The sequence below is a fragment of the Rhinichthys klamathensis genome, unplaced genomic scaffold (genome assembly GCF_029890125.1).
Source record: "Rhinichthys klamathensis goyatoka isolate OS25496 unplaced genomic scaffold, OSU_Roscu_1.1 h1tg000019l_1, whole genome shotgun sequence".
In the NCBI taxonomy this organism is placed as follows: Eukaryota; Metazoa; Chordata; class Actinopteri; order Cypriniformes; family Leuciscidae; genus Rhinichthys; species Rhinichthys klamathensis.
Window position 1 is genome coordinate 3697925 of NW_026606570.1, and position 20306 is coordinate 3718230.

The 20306-nt window shown below is 38.2% G+C and overlaps 1 protein-coding gene across 4 annotated transcripts in view; it reads right to left on the minus strand.

The window, feature by feature from the left end:
• specc1 (sperm antigen with calponin homology and coiled-coil domains 1) overlaps positions 1 to 19603 on the minus strand; it is a 373450-nt gene extending 353847 nt beyond the window's left edge. For all 4 annotated transcript variants that reach the window (XR_008803997.1, XM_056236125.1, XM_056236143.1 and 1 more), the window contains exon 1: positions 19553 to 19603. The gene's annotated coding sequence lies outside the window, so the exon portion shown is untranslated. The remainder of the gene's footprint in view (positions 1 to 19552) is intronic.
• Between the last annotated feature and the right edge of the window lie 703 nt (positions 19604 to 20306).

The window sequence follows — 20306 nt, forward strand, 5'->3', positions numbered from 1 at the left end:
AATAATAATAATAATAATAATAAATATAGCTGCGAGCAGCGATTACGGGCCCAAGCCGGTGGCACCGCAACCCCGGTGCCTTTAGTTACCTAAAGGCACCGGGGTGGCGGTACCACCGGCTTTGGCCCTTCATCGCTGCTCGCAGCTATATTTATTTATATATATATATATATATATATATATATAAAGCCGGTGGCACCGCCACCCTGGTGCCTTTAGGGTTATTGTGCACGACGTGCAAAAACGTAACCCTGCTTTGACTGTCGAAAAGAAGTGTGCTGTAGAGCTTGTATCAGTGTGGGCTCTGCAAAAGTGTGCATTGAGGGCACATGTCAACCACAAAGTATGCGAGAGCAACCTTCTGAAAGGTCAGGTCTACATCCAGGTCTACATCTGCCGTGTGTTTACATCATAGTAGTGAAGTTTGAAGCAATCAGGTGATTTCAAAGCTTTTTGAAAGTGACAGACTTCCTGCTCCAGTTGGTGGCGCTATAACCGGGGTGGCGGTGCCGCCGGCTTTGGCCCTTTCATCGCTGCTCGCAGCTATATTTATATATATATATACACACACACACACACACATATATATATATATATATACATAAATATATATATATTGTTTTTTTAAGAGACAAGACAGAATATTACTTGCCTGATCTGATTAGAAAAATAGTGTTTGTGTGTGTGTGTGTGTGTGTGTGTGTGGCGTAATTGAACAATGTAGACATAAAGACATACTCCGTCCTTTTGTTCATACAGGACATTATTCAAACTGCAAAGTGTTTACTTATATTTGTGTACACTCGCAATAAAACACAACATTGTGCTTTTGTCAAACTATAAACTCTTGTCAAACTGTAAACTACAACTGTCACCCAACCAAAATCTCTTACACACACACACACACACACAGTTTAAAAGCAAAAAATATCAAACAATCCTATTTAAAAACAGTCTGTGGGAGCCATCTTTTGGACATTCATCATATCGCATTGGTTTTCATTTCTTGTCATCAAACAGAGCCCTAATCTGTTTATTTTTTCAGTTACACATTCTACATTGATTAAAAAAGAAAAATCAAAGGTGTTTTTATTTTATACAGAAATAAATAATCTATCATTCAGATGAGAATAAAGTTAGTGTTAGTTCAAATTTTAAGGAAAACAAATATATGATCTGAAATATAGCACATTCATTTATAATTCATTCAGGTTCGATTACCAAACATACAATCTTAATGTAATTTAAAGCAAACAATACATTTAAAATATATGGGTTGTATGACTATTTTTTAATATAAAAAGATATATATCCAAAAAGACAAGGCCTAAAGTTTAACAAGGGTTAAACTCTTATCACTGTAACAGACACAATCACACACACAATCACACACACAAGTCAAATCACTTACATTTTAGATGCAATATTGACTTTTTTTCTGTTTCAGCAGCGAAAATAGTTAAACAAAGATCACAGCAGAACCATCGCGCATCTCACAGCAACGCGTTCTCATTACTGAATGATTCAGCATTTTGAACGAATCGGTTGACTCAAAGATTCAATGACCAATCAATCCATAAACATCTATCTCATTCATGAATGACTCAGTCGTTCAAACGAATGAATCAATGACTCGCTCATTAAGACGGTCGCCTGGCGACACCTAATGACGGTTTAGTGTTATGTTTAAAAGTATCATTCTTTCCAACGATTGTTAATTAACTCATATTTGAAACATAAGCTATATTTATATATATACATACATATACACACACATACACAAAAATAAAATAAAAACACATTTGAAACGTGTTTGCTTACTAAATTGTGAGCTGAACGAAAGTTGCAGCAAATATCAGCAACAGGAGTCAAATTTCATTAATCACGAGAGTGAAGAGCTGACTGAAAAGATGATGACGGAATAGGCTATTTTATGTAAAAACGCCTATTTAAGCGAATCTGTCATTGTACTCTTTTATTGTTGTGTTTTCCGTGAAAAATAATAGACTATTGAACTCACAATTCAAGCAATCGGCCCCCGAAATTGCACTGATTTTAGTGACACTAAAAAGTATGCGGCTGCACTGGCATTCATAACGGTGCGCGTCCATGGCGACGAGCGAGCAGAACAGAGCGAACGTTTAGTTAATTTCTACTTCCATAGGAATTCATTCGAGCGCCACCATTTCAATGTCCGTGCGGACGTCCATATTATACTTTCGCTTTCAAGTTAGTGTTTTTAAACCCCCCAGCGGGAGGTTTACACAATTGGTTTACACAATCACACGTTGATTAACCGGTGGGAAAATATTCCCATAGTAACATCCCTAATATATAAATATATATAAATTCAATAGGCCTACCTGATTTTGAACACAAGAGGGCAGTATAGCACTATATATGATTTGGATTATTATTATTTTTGACTAAACAACCATTCTGGCTGTTTTTAAACTTAAAAATAATTCTTAAATTGAAAAAAAGGAATAAAATGGGTTTAGTTCTAATATTTGTATAATTTTATATAAAAATAAATGGTGTATAATTACATTTTAGAAAGATATGAGACATGCCCTGATTCTTTTTTTGACATTACTTGAATCCCTCAACCATAGCAAAACCGTTTGAGATATTCAATATCTGTTCACAATTTAGCATCTTCAATGTATTTTCATCATGTTGAAAAAGTTTGGCATGAATAAAATAAACTACTTAGGAGGAGTAGCTAAAAACTCAGAATCTGAAATCCACATTCAAACCAAAATATCTGACTTCCTGTTGGTCGTAGCTAATTACGGTAAATTAGAAAGTTGTCCGGCTCGAAGAGTACAATATACATATCGAGTTTTGTTACTGTAGATAAAACTAACCCCCCCACTTTTGTCAAAAGCATTTAGAAAGTGACACACTTCCTGCTGCCAGTTGGTGGCGCTATAACTTTGACTCACAATAGTCACATCCATGTGATCGGCCTCTTACAGCGAACACACTGTTGAAGTTTCATCAAGATCAGTTAATGTATGCAGAAGTTATAACACACTTCCTGTTTCCATTATTCGCCATAAATTCGTTTCCTCGCCACGGCCAAACCGTTCGAGATATGAAAAATCCCCTGGCAATTTTTCATCCTCAATGTCTTGACATCATGCTGACCGAGTTTCCTTGCGATTGGTTGAATTCTCTAGGAGGAGTATATCGAATTCCAGGGGCATACGCTTCCAAACAAACCATAATAGCCGACTTCCTGTTGGGCTGGGGTAAAAAGTAAAAGTACAAAGGATATATGAACCGATGAGATCTATATGTGTACCGAGTTTCATATTATTACATGGAAGCGTGTTTGATTTATGGACCAAGTTTTCGGACCCCGTTCCAGGGGGCGCTGTCGAGCCCCCCTGCCACGCCCGGGTACCAGCTTCAGCCCGGCCCTGATGGCCGCGGGTTCTGACCAGTGTGCAAAGTTTCAAGAGTTTTCGTGCACGTTAAGAGCCCCAAAAGTGCCCGAATAGTCGATAAAATAATAATAATAATAATAAATATAGCTGCGAGCAGCGATTACGGGCCCAAGCCGGTGGCACCGCAACCCCGGTGCCTTTAGTTACCTAAAGGCACCAGGGTGGCGGTGCCGCCGGCTTGGGCCCTTCATCGCTGCTCGCAGCTATATTTATATATATATATATATATATATATATATATATATATATATATATATATAAAGCCGGTGGCACCGCCACCCTGGTGCCTTTAGGGTTATTGTGCACGACGTGACACAAAATATCTGCTTGCTATCTGCCGAACGGCTCTGGTAGTTTCGCTTCAGCACTGATGATGTTGTAGAAATAGTGCGCTCTGGTTGGTCTGGATTATTCGGGATTTTTTATTTTATACAGAAATAAATTCTTTATAATTCAGATGAGAATAAAGTTAGTGTTGATTAAAATGAAGGAAAACAAATATATTGATCTGAAATATAGCACATTAATTTAAAATTTATTTAGGTTCAATTACCAAACATACAATCTTAATTTAATTTAAAGCAAACAATACATTTAAAATATATGGGTTGTATGCACATTTTTTTTAATAAAAAAAATATATATCCAAAAAGACAAGGCCTTAAAGGGTTAAACTCTTGTCACTGTAACAGACACATCTCTCTCTCACACACACACACACACACACACACGTCAAGTCAATTACATTTTTAGATGCAATATTGAATAAGCAGAAAAATCGGATTTTCTGCTCTGAAAATATAAATAAGCAAAAAAATTGAATAAGCACTTTGAATATTCTAAACAGAATAAGCACTAGTCACTAATGAATAAGTACTAGTACTTAATGGAATAGATACTAGTATCTAAAAAATAAGTACTAGTAGCATGAAAATAGAGACTAGTAGGTTAAAATGATTAAATGTTAAAACGGCTTGCCATATTGGCTCAGAGAGAGAGAAAGAGAAAATGACCTTTTAGATACTAGTACCTATTAATAGATACTAGTATTTATTCAATAAATACTAGTACTAAGTCATTAGATACTAGTACCTATTAAATAGATACCAGTACTTATTCATTAGCTACTAATACGTATTCAAAAGAATATCTAAAGAATAAGCACTAGTATCTAAAGAATAGGCACTAGTACTAAAGAATAAGCACTAGTCGCTAATGAATAAGTACCAGTACTTAATGGAATAGATACTAGTATCTAAAAATAAGTACTAGTAGCATGAAAATAGAGACTAGTAGGTTAAAATGATTAAATGTTAAAGCGGCTTGCCATATTGGCTCAGAGAGAGAGAGAGAGAGAAAATGACCCTATTCAAACCACAATATCTGACTTTCTGAGGGTCGGAGCTAATTACTTTAAATTAGAAAGTTGTTTGGCTTGAGGAGAAGAATATACACGCTGAGTTTTGTAACTGTAGATAAAACTAACCCCCCCACTTTTGTCAAAAGCATTTAGAAAGTGACACACTTCCTGCTGCCAGTTGGTGGCGCTATAACTTTGACTCACAATAGTCACATCCATGTGATCGGCCTCTTACAGCGAACATACTGTTGAAGTTTCATCAAGATCAGTTAATGTATGCAGAAGTTATAACACACTTCCTGTTTCCATTATTCGCCATAAATTCGTTTCCTCGCCACGGCCAAACCGTTCGAGATATGAAAAATCCCCTGGCAATTTTTCATCCTCAATGTCTTGACATCATGCTGACCGAGTTTCCTTGCGATTGGTTGAATTCTCTAGGAGGAGTATATCGAATTCCAGGGGCATACGCTTCCAAACAAACCATAATAGCCGACTTCCTGTTGGGCTGGGGTAAAAAGTAAAAGTACAAAGGATATATGAACCGATGAGATCTATATGTGTACCGAGTTTCATATTATTACATGGAAGCGTGTTTGATTTATGGACCAAGTTTTCGGACCCCGTTCCAGGGGGCGCTGTCGAGCCCCCCTGCCACGCCCGGGTACCAGCTTCAGCCCGGCCCTGATGGCCGCGGGTTCTGACCAGTGTGCAAAGTTTCAAGAGTTTTCGTGCACGTTAAGAGCCCCAAAAGTGCCCGAATAGTCGATAAAATAATAATAATAATAATAAATATATATATATATATAAATATAGCTGCGAGCAGCGATTACGGGCCCAAGCCGGTGGCACCGCAACCCCGGTGCCTTTAGTTACCTAAAGGCACCAGGGTGGCGGTGCCGCCGGCTTGGGCCCTTCATCGCTGCTCGCAGCTATATTTATATATATATATATATATATATATATATATATATATATATATATATATATATATATATATATATAAAGCCGGTGGCACCGCCACCCTGGTGCCTTTAGGGTTATTGTGCACGACGTGACACAAAATATCTGCTTGCTATCTGCCGAACGGCTCTGGTAGTTTCGCTTCAGCACTGATGATGTTGTAGAAATAGTGCGCTCTGGTTGGTCTGGATTATTCGGGATTTTTTATTTTATACAGAAATAAATTCTTTATAATTCAGATGAGAATAAAGTTAGTGTTGATTAAAATGAAGGAAAACAAATATATTGATCTGAAATATAGCACATTAATTTAAAATTTATTTAGGTTCAATTACCAAACATACAATCTTAATTTAATTTAAAGCAAACAATACATTTAAAATATATGGGTTGTATGCACATTTTTTTTAATAAAAAAAATATATATCCAAAAAGACAAGGCCTTAAAGGGTTAAACTCTTGTCACTGTAACAGACACATCTCTCTCTCTCTCTCTCACACACACACACACACACGTCAAGTCACTTACATTTTTAGATGCAATATTGAATAAGCAGAAAAATCGGATTTTCTGCTCTGAAAATATAAATAAGCAAAAAAATTAAATAAGCACTTTGAATATTCTAAACAGAATAAGCACTAGTCGCTAATGAATAAGTACTAGTACTTAATGGAATAGATACTAGTATCTAAAAAATAAGTACTAGTAGCATGAAAATAGAGACTAGTAGGTTAAAATGATTAAATGTTAAAACGGCTTGCCATATTGGCTCAGAGAGAGAGAAAGAGAAAATGACCTTTTAGATACTAGTACCTATTAATAGATACTAGTATTTATTCAATAAATACTAGTACTAAGTCATTAGATACTAGTACCTATTAAATAGATACCAGTACTTATTCATTAGCTACTAATACGTATTCAAAAGAATATCTAAAGAATAAGCACTAGTATCTAAAGAATAGGCACTAGTACTAAAGAATAAGCACTAGTCGCTAATGAATAAGTACCAGTACTTAATGGAATAGATACTAGTATCTAAAAATAAGTACTAGTAGCATGAAAATAGAGACTAGTAGGTTAAAATGATTAAATGTTAAAGCGGCTTGCCATATTGGCTCAGAGAGAGAGAGAGAGAAAATGACCCTATTCAAACCACAATATCTGACTTTCTGAGGGTCGGAGCTAATTACTTTAAATTAGAAAGTTGTTTGGCTTGAGGAGAAGAATATACACGCTGAGTTTTGTAACTGTAGATAAAACTAACCCCCCCACTTTTGTCAAAAGCATTTAGAAAGTGACACACTTCCTGCTGCCAGTTGGTGGCGCTATAACTTTGACTCACAATAGTCACATCCATGTGATCGGCCTCTTACAGCGAACATACTGTTGAAGTTTCATCAAGATCAGTTAATGTATGCAGAAGTTATAACACACTTCCTGTTTCCTTTATTCGCCATAAATTTGTTTCCTCGCCACGGCCAAACCGTTCGAGATGTGAAAAATCCCCTGGCAATTTTTCATCCTCAATGTCTTGACATCATGCTGACCGAGTTTCCTTGCGATTGGTTGAATTCTCTAGGAGGAGTATATCGAATTCCAGGGGCATACGCTTCCAAACAAACCATAATAGCCGACTTCCTGTTGGGCTGGGGTAAAAAGTAAAAGTACAAAGGATATATGAACCGATGAGATCTATATGTGTACCGAGTTTCATATTATTACATGGAAGCGTGTTTGATTTATGGACCAAGTTTTCGGACCCCGTTCCAGGGGGCGCTGTCGAGCCCCCCTGCCACGCCCGGGTACCAGCTTCAGCCCGGCCCTGATGGCCGCGGGTTCTGACCAGTGTGCAAAGTTTCAAGAGTTTTCGTGCACGTTAAGAGCCCCAAAAGTGCCCGAATAGTCGATAAAATAATAATAATAATAATAATAATAATAATAATAATAATAATAATAATCCTAAGGAAAACAATAGGGCCTTCGCCTTTTCAAGGCTTGGGCCCTAATAATATAGCTGCGAGCAGCGATTGCGGGCCCAAGCCGGTGGCACCGCAACCCCGGTGCCTTTAGTTACCTAAAGGCACCGGGGTGGCGGTGCCGCCGGCTTTGGCCCTTCATCGCTGCTCGCAGCTATATTTATATATATATATATATATATATAAAAGAAGCCGGCGGCACCGCCACCCCGGTGCCTTTAGGGTTATTGTGCACGTCGTGCATAAACGTAACCCCGCTTTGACTGTCGAAAAGAAGTGTGCTGTAGAACTTGCATCAGTGTGGGCTCTGCAAAAGTGCGCATCGAGGGCACATATCAACCACAATGTATGCATGAGCAACCTTCTGAAACCTAAAATGAAAAATGAAACGCCCTACAGACGGTCTCATGGATTTAACGGACACATGAAATAAGCACACAAGAATGAAAATCTGCCGAACGGCTCTGGTAGTTCTGCTTCAGCACTGATGATGTTGTAGGAAAAGTGACCTCTAGTTGGTCTGGATTATTCAGGATTTTTTATTTTATAGAGAAATAAATTATTTATAATTCAGATGAGAATAAAGTTAGTGTTGATTAAAATGAAGGAAAACATTGATTGTATTGATCTCAAATATAGCACGTTAATTTTAAATTCATTTAGGTTCAATTACCAAACATACAATCTTAATTTAATTTAAAGCAAACCATACACTTAAAAGATATGGGTTATATGAATATTTTGGAGAGAAAAAAAAAAGATATATATATATATATATATACACACAGACACAGACAGACACACACACACAGTTTAAAAGCAAAAGATCTCTCTCTCTATCTCTCACCCTCTCTCTCCTGCGCGCACACACACACATTCCAGCATTGCAATCTTGACATCGCAGCCTGTTCATTATGCTGCGTTCACACCAAACGTGAATAGAGCGAAATTTATCGCTATTTAGACTGAATAGATGATGAAGGAATATTTTGTGTAAAAGCGCCTATTTAAGCCAATCTGTCATTATACTCTTTTGTTGAAGTGTTTTCCATGAAGAATAATAGGCTATTGAACTCACAATTCAAGCAATCGGCCCCAGAAAAGACGCTATTTTTGAAATGAAACTAACGGCTGCACGGGCATTCATAACACACACCGTTCGATCGCGCCCGCGCACCCCTCCCTCTCTCTCTCTCGTGCGCGCACACACACACACACACACACAATTCAGCGCAGCATTGCAATCTTGACATCGCAGCCTCTTCATTATGCTGCGTTCACACCAAACGCGAATAGAATCATTATACTCTTTTGATGAAGTGTTTTCCATGAAGACTAATAGGCTATTGAACTCACAATTCAAGCAATCAGCCCCAGAGGCGCCAAAGGCGCTAATTTTGAAATGAAACTAACGGCTGCACGGGCATTCATAGTGGTGCGCGTCCACGGCGATGAGCGAGCAGAAGAGCGAACGTTTTTTAGTTCATTCCTACTTCCATAGGAATTCCCTCGAGCGCTCTGCAAGCGCCACCATTATCAATGTCCATGTGGACGTCCGTATTTAAAAGCTCTCGGTCCTCAGTCACATACCAAATATGTATATAATTTTGGACACAAGAGGGCAGTATGGCCCTATGTATGAGTTGGTGTTTAAACTAAACTATCACTCGAAGAGTGATATATATATACATATATATATATATGTGTGTGTATATTTATATAAAGATACAGAGAATATTACTTGCTTTACCTGATTAGAATGCTACCTTGAAAAACAATAATTTAAATTAAATCTCACCCAAAAGAGAAATCCCCCTGCCACCTCCCCACACAGGATTGTCCTCAAACAGAGCACTAATCTGTTTATTTTTAAAGGGGTCATATAATGCCATTTTTGTACAAGCTAATATGATTCTTTAGGGTCTAAATTAAAAGTTTGTAATATACTTTAATTAAAAATTAAATATTGTAAGAAAACACTTATTTTACCTGTAGGGGTGTAACGGTACACAAAAATCACGGTTCGGTACGTACCTCGGTTTTAAAGTCACGGTTCGGTACGTTTTCGATACAGCAAAAAGTAAGAAATGCCAGAGAAATTTCCTATTTGTTAAAAGAAAAAATATTTTTTAAATAAGTGTGAGTTTTCCTACATCTTGAAACTTTCAGGTTTATAAATGGGTGTCATCTTTGAAGGATGAACAAATAATGTTTTGGTAATCACATTAAAAATAACATTTAAATATATGAAGAGTTCAGATGCAAAAGCCATTTGAAATTTTCTCCTAGAATTATCATTTTTATCAAGCTTGTATATTTAAGTTCAGTAATTTCACTTAAATGGCAATGAAGATTACCTATTAATTGTCATTTGAGTGAAATTACTGAACTTAAATATACAAGCTTCATAAAAATGATAATTCTAGAAGAAAATTTCAAATGGCTTTTGCATCTGAACTCTTCATATATTTATTTATATAATATTTGAGTTTTGAAGTGCTGGAAAAAGATGTGTGAAGTACTTGAAAGCATTTCATTTCACTATTCCAGCCAAACTGGTTACATTTAGTGTTACTATATTAAATCCATGGTGAATGTTGCTGGTCTGTGGACGTAAAGTATTACTAGTTCATTCACGGCACACTATTTCTCCTGGTGTCCACGTCAGCGCTGTTTGATCTAATAGAGATCTACGGTTAATAACGGAGAAATGTGAATGCTTCTCACTAGATCTCGCAGCGATGTCATTACTTCAGTGGCGAATTCAAATGTTTTCTTCCCTGGATCTCTCAGCGCTGTGAGCTCCAGCATATCAACAATGACCGCGCCGGTCCACGCGGACTATGATTGACAGCTAGCTCACGAGCGAGGGCGGGTCTGTGTTGAAACGCGGCTGTCAATCAACAATCGTGGGAGGGGCGTGCGAGCTTGTGACGTCACAGGCTCGAACGACTTGATTTGAGGCAGGGGAAAACATATAAGGAGATTAAAACAAAACCACTGGATGGATTTTTATCATTATATGATGGCTGTGTACAGACACTGCCAACACACATTTGAGTACAATCAACTTGTAAAAGTGCATGTACCATTATATGACCCCTTTAAGATACACATTCTACATTGATTAAAAAATAAACATCAAATGTGTTTTTAGTCAGAGTATTATTTTATACAGAAAAAAAAATATGTGTAATTCAGATGAGAATGAGGTTAGTGTTTTAAAATTTTAAGGAAAACAAATATATTGAAATATAGCACATGAATTTTAAATTCATTCAGCTTCAATTACCAATACAATCTTACTTTTATTTAAAGCAAACTATACATTTAAAAGATGGGGGTTATATGCATATTTTGTCATTTAAAAAGAAATACAAAATTGTTATGCAAAAAGACAAGGACTTAGAGATTTCTTTATCCTTTAATGCAGGAAAAATCATACCAGCCACACACACACACATAAACACAGACACCAACCCTCCCTCCACTCCCCTCCCCTCCACTCCCCTCCCCTCCCCTTCCCTCCCCACACAGACACACACACACACACACACAAACACACAGAGAATGGCAGGGGGACAATAAATCCATTCAAACTACAATATCTGACTTTCTGTTGCTCAGAGCTAATGACTTTAAATTAGAAAATTGATCGGCTTGATGAGAACAATATGCGTGGCAAGTTTTGTAACTGTAGGTAAAACGAGCTAAGTTATAACACACTTTATGTGTCCTTTTTTAGTCATAAAATTAATTTCCTCGCCACGACCAAACCGTTCGAGATATCAAAAATCCCTCCGGAATTTAGCATCCTCAATGTCTTGACTTCATGCTGACCGAGTTTGCTTGAAATCCGATCAATTCCCAAGGAGAATTAAATATAATTTCAGGGGTATGCGTTTCCAAACAAACCATGATAGCCGGCTTCCTGTTGGGATGTCGTAAAACTTAGAGCACGAAAGTTGTTCATCCCAATGAGATCTATAAGTGTACCGAGTTTCATATTATTACATGCAAGTGTCTTTGATTTATGGACAAGTGTTCGAATCCCAGTCCAGGGGGCGCTGTCGGTCCGCCCTGCCACGCCCGGGTACCAGCTTCAGTCCGGCCCTGATGGCCGCGGGTTCTGACCCGTGTGCAAAGTTTCAAGAGTTTTAGAGGATGTTAAGGGCCCCAAAAGCCCTCGAAACCTGTATCAACAATAATTAAAAGCATTGTCACTCAAACAGACACATCCCCCTCCCCCCACAGACACAGAGGTACGCAGAGAGAGGGAGAGAGGGACAGAGATTACTCCAAAGCATCCACATTCAAACCAAAATATCTGACTTCCTGTTGTTCGGAACCAAAATCTGTAAATTAGAAAGTTGTCCGGCTTGATCAGAACAATATGCCTACCGAGTTATAAGATTGCAGGTAAAACTATGAAACTAACCATCTCACTTTTGTCAAAAGGTGGCGCTACTGAGTCCCTGCACCACGCCCGTTTCTGAAACTTTGCACATGTCTACTGGCTAATAAATGTGATGTGTCTGTCGAGTTTCATGCAATTTCAAGCATGCTAAAAGTCTCAAAAGCATCAAAAAAGAATTTTAAAGTTTGATGTGTTGCCACGGCAACAGTATCAAAGATATCAAGAATCCATTCACAGGTCTACATCTGGCGTGTGTTTACATTATACAGATGAAGTTTGAAGCAAATTGGGTTAAAATAAGAGGGTGATTTCGAAGCATTTTGAAAGTGACACACTTCCTGCTGCCAGTTGGTGGCGCTATAACTTTGACTCACAATAGTCACATCCATGTGATCGCCCTCTTACAGCGAACACACTGCTGAAGTTTCATTAAGATCAGTTAATGTATGCAGAAGTTATAACACACTTCCTGTTTCACGTTTCTCGCCATAATTTCGTTTCCTCGCCACGGCCAAACCGTTCGAGATATCAAAAATCCCCTCGCAATTTTTCATCCTCAATGTCTTGACTTCATGCTGACCGAGTTTCGTGGCATTTCTTTGAATTCTCTAGGAGAAGTACTTTAAATTCCATTGCATGCGTTTTACAAACAACCCTAAATAGCCGACTTCCTGTTGGGCTGGGGTAAAAAGTAAGAGTATGAAGTATATATGAACTGATGAGATCTATATGTGTACCGAGTTTCATATTCTTACATGCAAGCGTGTTTGATTTTTGGACCAAGTTTTCGGACCCCGTTCCAGGGGGCGCTGTCGAGCCCCCCTGCCACGCCCGGGTACCATCTTCAGCCCAACCCTGATGGCCGCGGGTTCTGACCCGCGTGCAAAGTTTCAAGAGTTTTCGGGCACGTTAAGGGCCCCAAAAGTGCCCGAATAGTCGTAAGAAAAATAAAAGAGGAGAAAAAAAAAAATAATCCTTAGGAAAACAATAGGGCCTTCGCCCTTTGGGCTTGGGCCCTAATAATAATAATAATAATCCTAAGGAAAACAATAGGGCCTTCGCCTTTTCAAGGCTTGGGCCCTAATAAATAATCCTAAGGAAAACAATAGGGCCTTCGCCCTTTGGGCTTGGGCCCTAATGACAAGTAAACATATAATAAATATGTAATATAGTGCACATATTTAGCAAAATACTCCTCGCTATTTTTTTCTAGTCAACTAATGTGCTGGTCATTAAATGGCTTTCCTGAGGTAAATGTAACGTTCTGTGACATAACTGTTCTCCTGCAGTTTTATTGACCTCTTTCCGTGTTTGGAAAACACTGATTGATCGATATTATGTATGAGGCACATACATTTCGGTAAGTTGTACTGTATCTTTAAATAAAAAGTAACAGATGATTGGTTTACTTGAACTGAGGCGCAGCGATCTGTCACAATGGACAGAACCTAAGAGCTGATTTTTATTTATTTTTTTCATATCAAAAGTAACCTGCGCTTTCTAGTCTGTCGGTGTCAGTGTCCTCTTTGCTCCGCGATTTTTCTCTGTGTCAGAGCGTGTGAAAAGTGTCAATTGCGTAAAGCGCCTTTCAGACAGGTCGCGGAATGCGCGGCGCTGGCCGCTGGGTTCAACGTTGCCCTTCAGATACAACGCGATTTGCTATTTTGCAAATAAAAAGTTTAACTATTTTGAACTTTGACCCCGGCGTGCTTTGGTCGGCACAGCAACAAAACGTCCCCGCGCATATTCCGTGTCCTGTCTGAAAGCTGAATGCGTGAGAGTTGGCAGCCCTGCGGGGGATAAATCGTCGGCAGCGTTCCTCCTTCCGCCATGCTTCTACTCCATGTGAGGATTGTTTACATTAGACTAGAGTGCTGCCGCATGCACACAGTGCTTATACATGTGGGGATTGTTTACATCAGAGTGCGCACGTGTTTTGCGCAGCATATGCAGTGTTTAAGCGGTTGATGGAAAATAAGCTAATGCACGTTCTAAAAGTCTAAATTCGAATCTATTATTTTTCACGGTATTTTGAAGTGCCCGCGATAACAATATCGTGCATATTCATTACCGCGATTTATCGCATTACCGAATACCGGCACATGTCTACTACCGAGCAAGTCATAGAATGTGATTATCGGCCAATACCAATCTGTGGTCGTTCGATCGGAGCATCCTTATTTCCAGAGGCCAAAGACTATTTATAGTGACTTCCTTTCATCTGTAAGTGTTTGCTTTGGTTAGAGCAACAAGGATGATGTGACCAAGAAACTGGGCTGCTGCTGTATAATGTCAATGCTTTCCTAAATTAGCAAAGATATACTTAATTGTTTTTGATATACTTTAAGTACCAGTCAAGGTCTATATGACTATTCAAAACACCTCAATTACACATGGATTAAAGGTTTAAAGATGTCTTAACTGCTGGTATTGCTCACAAAATGCTGCATTCTCACAAAAACACTCTAGTACACATTATAAAAAGCAAAAGACATTTCAACATAATTTGAGACAGCAGGGGTTTTATTCTGATTAGACTGCTGCAGTATAGACTCGTAGAGATGCAGAGTGCTCTATCTAGGGCAGTGTGTTCTAGAGAGCTTAGCTGTCTATGCCAGAGACACACTTGCTATTTCCTTCAATGGTTTACCCGGAAAAAAACTTGAGGCTGTAATTACCTACAAATAGCTATACACTGGGTCATTTAGGGAAGTTTTACTTAGGCTGTTTTTAGCTTTATTTTGGTTTGGTGAAAGCTGAAGTATGAAAGCTTTCGAATGAAAAATTACTTGTTTTCCGTTGGGAAACACTGGAAGACTGACTATCCCCAGGACTGATTGACCTGATTGGCTTGAAGATGCAATAGAAGTCTACTCTAAACATTTCCTCTGGAGAAGGCATTTGTAGTTCAGTTTAATTATAAGGTTGTATGCAAAGCTGTAGTTATGAAAGCTGATTCACTCTGTTTGTGACACGGTCTCTTGAAAATTATGGACTTTTATATTGTTACGGCTACATTTTGCATTAGGCTATAAGTTCTAATATACTAAAAGAAATAGCTGCGCTCCAAATGGGTAAAATATCCTTTTGCTTATAAGTTTGCACTATAACTTCCAACCATAAGGAACAATACAAAACTAATCAATATGGCTAGAAAGTAAAATAACCAACAGTATTAAGTTACGCCAAGATGCACACGTGACACCATGATGAACCAGGTGCTTTACAATCCCTAATGATTGGGTCAGCCGGAACCGGGAACACTTCCTATAACACCTGATGTACTCGCTACATCATAAAAAGAATGGCATCTACGCTAATTTTAGTCTTTCTGTTTATTCTGAGGTTAACTGTAATCAGCCGGTCCCGGGCCGTATCCAGATCAGATGGTGGACTTGCGCCTAGACACGACCACAACGCATCCCTGAAGTGCCAGCAGAGCTTGTGTCAACTAGACTCTCCCCTGTGAAGGCCTTCAAGGCCTCATCGACATGACAGCCATAGGCACTTATCCTCAACTAGGGGTGTGCGATATCACGGTTTTTGATCGTGGACGATTAAAATGTCTCCACGATCTGCTTTTGAAGAAATATTGTAGTATCGTGCATTTTATCAGTTGCAGTTCTAGCGCCGAGCTCCGTCTCGTCTCAACATACGTTACATCAAATGTTAACGCAGAGGAACGGGACACTGCAGTTCACAAAAGTTCATTATTTGCATGTGCTTTAAAGGTGCCCTATGTAAAAATTGAGGTAAAATTATCCAAAAAATAAGCTACACGCATCAAAAGAATGAGAAGAAATAAGTGCAATGATGTCATTAAAAAATTGACAAGTTATAGTGCTGCCGAGATATAAACCTAAATTAGCATGCTAAATTACTAGCGCCGGCCCGACTGGTGTCGTAATACCAGTTTCGGCCATGGGAGGCGGTATGCGGGCAACATACATAACCACCAGCCAAACTGCAGTACACGTATAACTGGCACGGCTTGTGGGCGTACTTAAACCTGATGTCAATCGCGTCTATATGAGACCGGCCTTTATAATTTAGTGTTGAGATGTTGTTCATTGAGTCTCTAATCTCTAAAAATCTCCAAATGAACTGCGGTCTTACTATCGTGTCAATTGATTTGATTAGTATGCGCGAGGGAGAGAGAGAGCAGGAGGACTGCGCTCGTGTTGTTTGAAGACGTGAGAGTGCGCGCGCGCGGCCGGGGCGCTCTCTCTCTCTCTCTGCTCGTTATAAGCCCTGTCAAGCGCAGCAGTCATTATATTCTACATCACTCACCGATCAAAATAGGCTTTGGCGGGACAAAGCGGACGATTTGACGGTTTTAGAAGATTAACAACCCGAAACTAAAAAACAGACTAGAATTGGCCAACTTTCTGGAGGTATACTGCCCCCATTTGGTATGGAATATGTGGAGTATGAATTTATTTTTTGGCAGACATTCCACATGGCACCTTTAAAGCCTTGCTGGTTAAACATGTAATTCACGTGCTGATGCGCTGTTCTGACGTGTGCTTTCTGAGCGCATACACCCGAAGCACACGGGCACTAAAAGCCTGTCTAACAGCGTCTGTTTACTGGACTACGTTATAAGTTATCTTTCGAGTCTTATTGCGCTAATATTGTCAAATACACACAAGGTTTACATAAACAAAGTTGGTTATGTCTAAAGTGAAAGCAAACAGAAAAAAAATGAGAGAAAATCTGCTTGTCAAATGCGTGTATATTAGACGCGTCGCGTGCAGCTCTTAAAGCGACAGTAGCCTAGTTAGTAAACAAGCTGCCTCTTGTCCTTAAAGAGATAGTTCACCCAAAAATAAAAATTCTGTCATTATTTACTCACTCTAATGTTGTTCCAAACCTGTATTAATTTCTTTCTTCTGTTGAAAATAAAAGTTATTTGGAAGAATGTGGCTAACCAAACAGTTGCTTAGGGCTGCACGATTAATCGAATTTTAATCACGATCGCGATTTTGGCTTCCCACGATCAAATTCGCGTGACCGAGCGATATTTAAAATGCGTCATTACATTCACAGAACACTCCGTATCAAAGGGTTTTTTTTTTTTTGTAAAGCCAATCTAGCGCTCCGTAAACCACTGTCTGATCACGTGCCTCCATGAGCCCGAGTGCGCGAGAGAGACCGTCTGCGCGCGAGCGACAGTGCACGAGAGACCGAGTGTCCAAGAGCGCGCTCGAAAGTGCGCGAGAGATACCGAGTGGGTCTGCGTACGAGCGACAGCGCGCGAGAGAGACCGATTGTGTCTGCGCGCGAGAGAGACCGAGTGACGGTGCGCGTGAGAGACCGAGTGTGAGCATTAGTAAATTGGTACATACATACTACATATTAATATGGCATGAAAGTTCGATTAATGGACTCCAATAATCAGTACTACAAACTCTTGTTTTGAACTATTGTTTAATAAGTAGAAATAATTCAAGCACATACACTTTGGAGGATTAAATAAGATTCAATTTATGCAGTAAGACTAATCACTGACACTGTACCACAACATTTTACATTTCTTAAGCGTCAAATAACAATGACTCTGAATTTCATCCATTAATCGAACTTCCATAGTGCTAAGTGCTTAGTTCTGCCTTGAAATGTTCTCATTTGGTTACATTCTGTTATGGAATATTTGTTTTTTATTGATTGTATATTTTGTGCGTTTTATTCACATCCATTATGCAGGTACAATGCAAGTTTATATTTTTATTTTATATTTACACAATGTAAAATAGTGCCCTGTTGAAGTTTTGCTACATTTTCTTTATTGTTTTATTTGTTTTTATTTATTCTTTAAAGAGATGCACTGAATTTTGGTGAATAAGAGGACCTGTTTTATTTTGATGCACATAGTTGTACATTAGCAGGAATGTAGCATAATGTGAAAGCAGTTATAATTAGCCTATGTGACAATAACATTTGTTTTGGTTAAAATCAACAAATAATCGTGATAATTAATCGTGATCTCAATATTGATAAAAATAATCGTGATTATCATTTTGGCCCAAATCGTGCAGCCCTACAGTTGCTGGTCCCCATTGACTTCCATAGTAGGAAAACATACTATGGAAGTCACTGGAGTACAGCAACTGTTTGGTTACCCACATTCTTCCAAATAACTTTTATTTTCAACAGAAGAAAGAAACTTATTCGGGTTTAAAACAACTTGAGAGAGTAAATGATGACAATTAAAATGTTTGGGAGAACTATCCCTTTAATGTTAATAAAACAACAAAACACAAAGAGGAAATCACTCACTGCTCTTGACTGAGAACTTTAGTAGTAGCTTTAATAATAATCAATGTATCATTTATACAGTGAAGTCTATGTTGTGTTTTATTTTCGTATTTGTTCATTTAGCCTAATTACTTTCTTCAATGCTACTGTTAAATACCCCTACTGTAGCTGAAAAAATAAAGCACTGTTTATTTAATTTGTATATTAAGTTGTGTATGCTTAATGTGTATCTTTGTTCCTAATTCTTAATAACAAAGAAAATAATGATAAAGATTTTTATCTTCGCCACTTTGGCCTAAATGTCTGCCATTCTTTTTTCTTTTGTTACCTATAAGGCTTTTTTTAAAATAGGGACATTAGTTTGGCTGTAATGCTCAGTCACTTGCAAAATAGTAAAACCAACATGAAAAAGAATCGTGATAAAATCGTTAATCGTGATTTTCCTGAAAAAAATCGTGATATATTTTTGCCATATCGCCCACCCCTATCCTCAACAAACTCATCACCATACGCGTGATAACTCTGATCTTCAACCAGATGAACTGCATAATATAGTGTTCCGATCCAATCTGATTTCTGACCTATAATGCTGCCTGAATCATAATCAAACACTGTTCGCCAACAGTAATTTAACACAGTAATTTAACAAACACTGTTCGCCAAATAATTTACTGTTACATATGACATGTCAAATCCATATGCAATGCATCTCCGTAGTGACTGGAGTCTTATGTCTCTAGTTCACACAGCTCTCAACGTAGAACTACTGCAGTATCTCACCACTGAATGTGTCGCTATCCAGAGAAGACATCAAGCGGAAATAATATAAAATAAACGCAATATAATGTGAGCTTTAAATCGCTATCCTTATCATACTAAAGAGCCGATGAGAAAGCCCATCAGCCAGACAGCGATCACCGTTTAAAACAGCAGCTCATTCACTCTCGCGCGCAATACGAAAACAACATCCGTTGATAAAAGTGCGGGTAAGTACAGTGTTTTCCCCAATGACGACAATAAATTATATATTGAAGTGATAAAAGAAATTAAACGGAATCACTGCAATGACAATATAATCTCCTAGACAAAAAAAACCCTGATATATATTCACCTACTCACCTGTTCCCTGACGCCGAGGAGCGCCGCTGGTCGCTGCTACCAACTGACTGACCAAGATGCTGCTCGAGCGCCAAAACCAACTTCTCCGCCAGATGGAGCGCGCGACATTTGGTGCAGTGAACGAGGGGCACGCTGGGTATTGTAGTTGGCGTAGTAAGAATAGTGTGTGTGTATATATATATATCACACAGCTTGTTAAAACCAAGCATGTTTTGGTTTTAACATATATATATATATATATGCATATATGTAACATATATATATATATATATATATATATATATATATATATATATATATATATATATATATATATATATATATATATATATATGTTAAAACCAAAACATGCTTGGTTTTAACAAGCTGTGTGATATATATATAAAGAAATAAATTGTATCTGCATTTCATTTTTATATTTGATTTCAAGCTTCTTTGTTTATAGAATATATAGGGAAATAATAATATTGTTCAAAGTATCTTTAGTAAACAACGTAGACGTAGCTTTAAGAAAAGTAAATCATTTTAAAATTCAGAAGACATAAAAAGCTTGTATTATCGTTATATAAAATATTCTGAACCTCTCAGGAAGGTCAGTGCCAATGCAAAGGTCACCTCCCTTTCTGTCGAATCTGCAAAACCAATTATTATTATCATCATTATTATTAGAAATGACTATGTAAATGTTGCATGGGGAACACACATGTTATTTTGAGTATATGCGGGACTTTAAAAATAACCAAGCTGTGTGATT